We start from the raw sequence: 7,500 nt of genomic DNA on the forward strand, positions 1-7,500 counted from the left end.
GCGTACCGTGACCTGATGTTTACTGCCAACCGCTTTGGAGGATTTAAGCAACATACCAAAACTGACAACGTCTCTCAAAACTATTTTTGTGAAACATGAGGACAGTATAGTGATACTGCCAGCAGGGAGCACCAGAGAGCTGAACCGACAGTTGTACATTTCTTAAACTTTCACCAACACAAACACGCACGCTCACTTCAGATCATGGGAGGACGTAAAAAAATCACCACCCATTCTCTGACACTTTAACCATAACCTTGGTTCAAACATTTAACATCACACGCACACGCAGTGTATTTCAGATAATTAATGAATTCAGATGTCACAATGATCGTTTACATGGATAAGGAGTCCTACTGAATCAATTACTGCCGTTTATATTTAACTAATGATTGTTTTTGTAAAAGTGTAACGTCGAGCCTCAGCAGCTTTCTCACTCCTTATGTGCTACTGTATAAACCCTGGTTTTGCGCCTGCACTAATTGCTTACGGCCATACCACCCTGAACACGCCCGATATCGTTTGATCTCGAAAGCTAAGCAGGGTCGGGCCTGGTTAGTACTTGGATGGGAGACCGCCTGGGAATACCAGGTGCTGTAAGCTTTTTCTTTTTCAACTCGAGCTCATTGCCTCCGTGGCCTACCGTGGCGTACCGTGACCTGATGTTTACTGCCAACCGCTTTGGAGGATTTAAGCAACATACAAAAACTGACAACGTCTCTCAAAACTATTTTTGTGAAACATGAGGACAGTATAGTGATACTGCCAGCAGGGAGCACCAGAGAGCTGAACCGACAGTTGTACATTTCTTAAACTTTCACCAACACAAACACGCACGCTCACTTCAGATCATGGGAGGACGTCAAAAAATCACCACCCATTCTCTGACACTTTAACCGTTAACCTTGTTCAAACATTTAACATCACACGCACACGCAGTGTATTTCAGATAATTAATGAATTCAGATGTCACAATGATCGTTTACATGGATAAGGAGTCCTACTGAATCAATTACTGCCGTTTATATCTAACTAATGATTGTTTTTGTAAAAGTGTAACGTCGAGCCTCAGCAGCTTTCTCACTCCTTATGTGCTACTGTATAAAACCTGATTTTGCGCCTGCACTAATTGCTTACGGCCATACCACCCTGAACACGCCCGATCGCGTCTGAACTCGGAAGCTAAGCAGGGTCGGGCTTGGTTAGTACTTGGATGGGAGACCGCCTGGGATTACTAGGTGCTGTAAGCTTTTTCTTTTTCAACTCGATCTCATTGACTCCGTGGCCTACCGTGGCGTACCGTGACCTGATGTTTACTGCCAACCGCTTTGGAGGATTTAAGCAACATACAAAAACTGACAACGTCTCTCAAAACTATTTTTGTGAAACATGAGGACAGTATAGTGATACTGCCAGCAGGGAGCACCAGAGAGCTGAACCGACAGTTGTACATTTCTTAAACTTTCACCAACACAAACACGCACGCTCACTTCAGATCATGGGAGGACGTCAAAAAATCACCACCCATTCTCTGACACTTTAACCGTTAACCTTGTTTCAAACATTTAACATCACACGCACACGCAGTGTATTTCAGATAATTAATTAATTCAGATGTCACAATGATCGTTTACATGGATAAGGAGTCTTACTGAATCAATTACTGCCGTTTATATCTAACTAATGATTGTTTTTGTAAGAGTGTAACGTCGAGCCTCAGCAGCTTTCTCACTCCTTATGTGCTACTGTATAAAACCTGGTTTTGCGCCTGCACTAGTTGCTTACGGCCATACCACCCTGAACACGCCCGATCTCGTCTGATCTCGGAAGCTAAGCAGGGTCGGGCCTGGTTAGTACTTGGATGGGAGACCGCCTGGGAATACCAGGTGCTGTAAGCATTTCTTTTTCAACTCGAGCTCATTGACTCCGTGGCGTACCGTGACCTGATGTTTACTGCCAACCGCTTTGGAGGATTTAAGCAACATACAAAAACTGACAACGTCTCTCAAAACTATTTTTGTGAAACATGAGGACAGTATAGTGATACTGCCAGCAGGGAGCACCAGAGAGCTGAACCGACAGTTGTACATTTCTTAAACTTTCACCAACACAAACACGCACGCTCACTTCAGATCATGGGAGGACGTCAAAAAATCACCACCCATTCTCTGACACTTTAACCGTTAACCTTGGTTCAAACATTTAACATCACACGCACACGCAGTGTATTTCAGATAATTAATGAATTCAGATGTCACAATGATCGTTTACATGGATAAGGAGTCTTACTGAATCAATTACTGCCGTTTATATCTAACTAATGATTGTTTTTGTAAGAGTGTAACGTCGAGCCTCAGCAGCTTTCTCACTCCTTATGTGCTACTGTATAAAACCTGGTTTTGCGCCTGCACTAGTTGCTTACGGCCATACCACCCTGAACACGCCCGATCTCGTCTGATCTTGGAAGCTAAGCAGGGTCGGGCCTGGTTAGTACTTGGATGGGAGACCGCCTGGGAATACCAGGTGCTGTAAGCTTTTCTTTTTCAACTCGAGCTCATTGACTCCGTGGCGTACCGTGACCTGATGTTTACTGCCAACCGCTTTGGAGGATTTAAGCAACATACAAAAACTGACAACGTCTCTCAAAACTATTTTTGTGAAACATGAGGACAGTATAGTGATACTGCCAGCAGGGAGCACCAGAGAGCTGAACCGACAGTTGTACATTTCTTAAACTTTCACCAACACAAACACGCACGCTCACTTCAGATCATGGAGGACGTCAAAAAATCACCACCCATTCTCTGACACTTTAACCGTTAACCTTGGTTCAAACATTTAACATCACACGCACACGCAGTGTATTTCAGATAATTAATGAATTCAGATGTCACAATGATCGTTTACATGGATAAGGAGTTCTACTGAATCAATTACTGCCGTTTATATCTAACTAATGATTGTTTTTGTAAGAGTGTAACGTCGAGCCTCAGCAGCTTTCTCACTCCTTATGTGCTACTGTATAAAACCTGGTTTTGCGCCTGCACTAATTGCTTACGGCCATACCACCCTGAACACGACCGATCTCGTCTGATCTCGGAAACTAAGCAGGGTCGGGACTGGTTAGTACTTGGATGGGAGACCGCCTGGGAATAGCAGGTGCTGTAAGCATTTTCTTTTTCAACTCAAGCTCATTGACTCCGTGGCGTACCGTGACCTGATGTTTACTGCCAACCGCTTTGGAGGATTTAAGCAACATACAAAAACTGACAACGTCTCTCAAAACTATTTTTGTGAAACATGAGGACAGTATAGTGATACTGCCAGCAGGGAGCACCAGAGAGCTGAACCGACAGTTGTACATTTCTTAAACTTTCACCAACACAAACACGCACGCTCACTTCAGATCATGGGAGGACGTCAAAAAATCACCACCCATTCTCTGAAACTTTAACCGTTAACCTTGGTTCAAACATTTAACATCACACGCACACGCAGTGTATTTCAGATAATTAATTAATTCAGAAAACACAATGATCGTTTACATGGATAAGGAGTCCTACTGAATCAATTACTGCCGTTTATATCTAACTAATGATTGTTTTTGTAAAAGTGTAACGTCAAGCCTCAGCAGCTTGCTCACTCCTTATGTGCTACTGTATAAAACCTGGTTTTGCGCTTGCACTATTTGCTTGCGGCCATACCACCCTGAACACGCCCGATTTCGTCTGATCTCGGAAGCTAAGCAGGGTCGGGCCTGGTTAGTACTTGGATGGGAGACCGCCTGGGAATACCAGGTGCTGTAAGCTTTTTCTTTTTCAACTCGAGCTCATTGCCTCCGTGGCCTACCGTGGCGTACCGTGACCTGATGTTTACTGCCAACCGCTTTGGAGGATTTAAGCAACATACAAAACTGACAACGTCTCTCAAAACTATTTTTGTGAAACATGAGGACAGTATAGTGATACTGCCAGCAGGGAGCACCAGAGAGCTGAACCGACAGTTGTACATTTCTTAAACTTTCACCAACACAAACACGCACGCTCACTTCAGATCATGGGAGGACGTCCAAAAATCACCACCCATTCTCTGACACTTTAACCGTTAACCTTGGTTCAAACATTTAACATCACACGCTCACGCAGTGTATTTCAGATAATTAATGAATTCAGATGTCACAATGATCGTTTACATGGATAAGGAGTCCTACTGAATCAATTACTGCCGTTTATATCTAACTAATGATTGTTTTTGTAAAAGTGTAACGTCAAGCCTCAGCAGCTTTCTCACTCCTTATGTGCTACTGTATAAAACCTGGTTTTGCGCCCGCACTAATTGCTTACGGCCATACCACCCTGAACACGCCCGATCTCGTCTGAACACGGAAGCTAAGCAGGGTCGGGCCTGGTTAGTACTTGGATGGGAGACCGCCTGGGAATACCAGGTGCTGTAAGCTTTTTCTTTTTCAACTCGAGCTCATTGCCTCCGTGGCCTACCGTGGCGTACCGTGACCTGATGTTTACTGCCAACCGCTTTGGAGGATTTAAGCAACATACAAAAACTGACAACGTCTCTCAAAACTATTTTGTGAAACATGAGGACAGTATAGTGATACTGCCAGCAGGGAGCACCAGAGAGCTGAACCGACAGTTGTACATTTCTTAAACTTTCACCAACACAAACACGCACGCTCACTTCAGATCATGGGAGGACGTCCAAAAATCACCACCCATTCTCTGACACTTTAACCGTTAACCTTGGTTCAAACATTTAACATCACACGCTCACGCAGTGTATTTCAGATAATTAATGAATTCAGATGTCACAATGATCGTTTACATGGATAAGGAGTCCTACTGAATCAATTACTGCCGTTTATATCTAACTAATGATTGTTTTTGTAAAAGTGTAACGTCAAGCCTCAGCAGCTTTCTCACTCCTTATGTGCTACTGTATAAAACCTGGTTTTGCGCCTGCACTAGTTGCTTACGGCCATACCACCCTGAACACGCCCGATCTCGTCTGATCTTGGAAGCTAAGCAGGGTCGGGCCTGGTTAGTACTTGGATGGGAGACCGCCTGGGAATACCAGGTGCTGTAAGCTTTTTCTTTTTCAACTCGAGCTCATTGACTCCGTGGCGTACCGTGACCTGATGTTTACTGCCAACCGCTTTGGAGGATTTAAGCAACATACAAAAACTGACAACGTCTCTCAAAACTATTTTTGTGAAACATGAGGACAGTATAGTGATACTGCCAGCAGGGAGCACCAGAGAGCTGAACCGACAGTTGTACATTTCTTAAACTTTCACCAACACAAACACGCCCGCTCACTTCAGATCATGGGAGGACGTCAAAAAATCACCACCCATTCTCTGACACTTTAACCGTTAACCTTGGTTCAAACATTTAACATCACACGCACACGCAGTGTATTTCAGATAATTAATGAATTCAGATGTCACAATGATCGTTTACATGGATAAGGAGTTCTACTGAATCAATTACTGCCGTTTATATCTAACTAATGATTGTTTTTGTTAGAGTGTAACGTCGAGCCTCAGCAGCTTTCTCACTCCTTATGTGCTACTGTATAAAACCTGGTTTTGCGCCTGCACTAATTGCTTACGGCCATACCACCCTGAACACGCCCGATCTCGTCTGATCTCGGAAACTAAGCAGGGTCGGGACTGGTTAGTACTTGGATGGGAGACCGCCTGGGAATACCAGGTGCTGTAAGCATTTTCTTTTTCAACTCAAGCTCATTGACTCCGTGGCGTACCGTGACCTGATGTTTACTGCCAACCGCTTTGGAGGATTTAAGCAACATACAAAAACTGACAACGTCTCTCAAAACTATTTTTGTGAAACATGAGGACAGTATAGTGATACTGCCAGCAGGGAGCACCAGAGAGCTGAACCGACAGTTGTACATTTCTTAAACTTTCACCAACACAAACACGCACGCTCACTTCAGATCATGGGAGGACGTCAAAAAATCACCACCCATTCTCTGAAACTTTAACCGTTAACCTTGGTTCAAACATCACACGCACACGCAGTGTATTTCAGATAATTAATTAATTCAGATGTCACAATGATCGTTTACATGGATAAGGAGTCCTACTGAATCAATTACTGCCGTTTATATCTAACTAATGATTGTTTTTGTAAAAGTGTAACGTCAAGCCTCAGCAGCTTGCTCACTCCTTATGTGCTACTGTATAAAACCTGGTTTTGCGCTTGCACTATTTGCTTGCGGCCATACCACCCTGAACACGCCCGATTTCGTCTGATCTCGGAAGCTAAGCAGGGTCGGGCCTGGTTAGTACTTGGATGGGAGACAGCCTGGGAATACCAGGTGCTGTAAGCTTTTTCTTTTTCAACTCGAGCTCATTGCCTCCGTGGCCTACCGTGGCGTACCGTGACCTGATGTTTACTGCCAACCGCTTTGGAGGATTTAAGCAACATACAAAAACTGACAACGTCTCTCAAAACTATTTTTGTGAAACATGAGGACAGTATAGTGATACTGCCAGCAGGGAGCACCAGAGAGCTGAACCGACAGTTGTACATTTCTTAAACTTTCACCAACACAAACACGCACGCTCACTTCAGATCATGGGAGGACGTCCAAAAATCACCACCCATTCTCTGACACTTTAACCGTTAACCTTGGTTCAAACATTTAACATCACACGCTCACGCAGTGTATTTCAGATAATTAATGAATTCAGATGTCACAATGATCGTTTACATGGATAAGGAGTCCTACTGAATCAATTACTGCCGTTTATATCTAACTAATGATTGTTTTTGTAAAAGTGTAACGTCAAGCCTCAGCAGCTTTCTCACTCCTTATGTGCTACTGTATAAAACCTGGTTTTGCGCCCGCACTAATTGCTTACGGCCATACCACCCTGAACACGCCCGATCTCGTCTGAACACGGAAGCTAAGCAGGGTCGGGCCTGGTTAGTACTTGGATGGGAGACCGCCTGGGAATACCAGGTGCTGTAAGCTTTTTCTTTTTCAACTCGAGCTCATTGCCTCCGTGGCCTACCGTGGCGTACCGTGACCTGATGTTTACTGCCAACCGCTTTGGAGGATTTAAGCAACATACAAAAACTGACAACGTCTCTCAAAACTATTTTTGTGAAACATGAGGACAGTATAGTGATACTGCCAGCAGGGAGCACCAGAGAGCTGAACCGACAGTTGTACATTTCTTAAACTTTCACCAACACAAACACGCACGCTCACTTCAGATCATGGGAGGACGTCCAAAAATCACCACCCATTCTCTGACACTTTAACCGTTAACCTTGGTTCAAACATTTAACATCACACGCTCACGCAGTGTATTTCAGATAATTAATGAATTCAGTGCCCTATACCACGAAGCTCGCTGAACATACCCAGGCTTTCTTGGGAAAACCTGGCTCGACAGAGCCGCAACTCGCAATCAGAGTTAAATGGTACCACGAAGCTCACTTTAGATTC

At 44.1% G+C, this 7,500-nt stretch overlaps 11 non-coding genes across 11 annotated transcripts; all 11 read left to right on the plus strand.

Moving 5' to 3' along the window:
* The first annotated feature begins 484 nt into the window (after positions 1–484).
* LOC130394909 (5S ribosomal RNA) lies at positions 485–603 on the plus strand. Its single transcript, XR_008898022.1, has one exon. It is a non-coding gene; the product is annotated as a 5S ribosomal RNA (ribosomal RNA).
* A 528-nt stretch (positions 604–1,131) lies between these two features.
* LOC130395075 (5S ribosomal RNA) lies at positions 1,132–1,250 on the plus strand. The gene has a single exon (XR_008898173.1). It is a non-coding gene; the product is annotated as a 5S ribosomal RNA (ribosomal RNA).
* Positions 1,251–1,779: 529 nt separating this feature from the next.
* LOC130399579 (5S ribosomal RNA) lies at positions 1,780–1,898 on the plus strand. Its single transcript, XR_008902086.1, has one exon. It is a non-coding gene; the product is annotated as a 5S ribosomal RNA (ribosomal RNA).
* A 518-nt stretch (positions 1,899–2,416) lies between these two features.
* Positions 2,417–2,535, plus strand: LOC130400219 (5S ribosomal RNA). The gene has a single exon (XR_008902695.1). It is a non-coding gene; the product is annotated as a 5S ribosomal RNA (ribosomal RNA).
* Positions 2,536–3,052: 517 nt separating this feature from the next.
* Positions 3,053–3,171, plus strand: LOC130395888 (5S ribosomal RNA). The gene has a single exon (XR_008898887.1). It is a non-coding gene; the product is annotated as a 5S ribosomal RNA (ribosomal RNA).
* Positions 3,172–3,690: 519 nt separating this feature from the next.
* Positions 3,691–3,809, plus strand: LOC130400600 (5S ribosomal RNA). Its single transcript, XR_008903078.1, has one exon. It is a non-coding gene; the product is annotated as a 5S ribosomal RNA (ribosomal RNA).
* A 528-nt stretch (positions 3,810–4,337) lies between these two features.
* Positions 4,338–4,456, plus strand: LOC130400500 (5S ribosomal RNA). Its single transcript, XR_008902983.1, has one exon. It is a non-coding gene; the product is annotated as a 5S ribosomal RNA (ribosomal RNA).
* Positions 4,457–4,984: 528 nt separating this feature from the next.
* LOC130400220 (5S ribosomal RNA) lies at positions 4,985–5,103 on the plus strand. Its single transcript, XR_008902696.1, has one exon. It is a non-coding gene; the product is annotated as a 5S ribosomal RNA (ribosomal RNA).
* A 519-nt stretch (positions 5,104–5,622) lies between these two features.
* LOC130395061 (5S ribosomal RNA) lies at positions 5,623–5,741 on the plus strand. Its single transcript, XR_008898160.1, has one exon. It is a non-coding gene; the product is annotated as a 5S ribosomal RNA (ribosomal RNA).
* Positions 5,742–6,253: 512 nt separating this feature from the next.
* Positions 6,254–6,372, plus strand: LOC130395073 (5S ribosomal RNA). Its single transcript, XR_008898171.1, has one exon. It is a non-coding gene; the product is annotated as a 5S ribosomal RNA (ribosomal RNA).
* A 529-nt stretch (positions 6,373–6,901) lies between these two features.
* On the plus strand, positions 6,902–7,020 carry LOC130400502 (5S ribosomal RNA). The gene has a single exon (XR_008902985.1). It is a non-coding gene; the product is annotated as a 5S ribosomal RNA (ribosomal RNA).
* Positions 7,021–7,500: the final 480 nt, after the last annotated feature.

This window comes from Gadus chalcogrammus, chromosome 12 (assembly GCF_026213295.1).
Source record: "Gadus chalcogrammus isolate NIFS_2021 chromosome 12, NIFS_Gcha_1.0, whole genome shotgun sequence".
Classification (NCBI taxonomy): Eukaryota; Metazoa; Chordata; class Actinopteri; order Gadiformes; family Gadidae; genus Gadus; species Gadus chalcogrammus.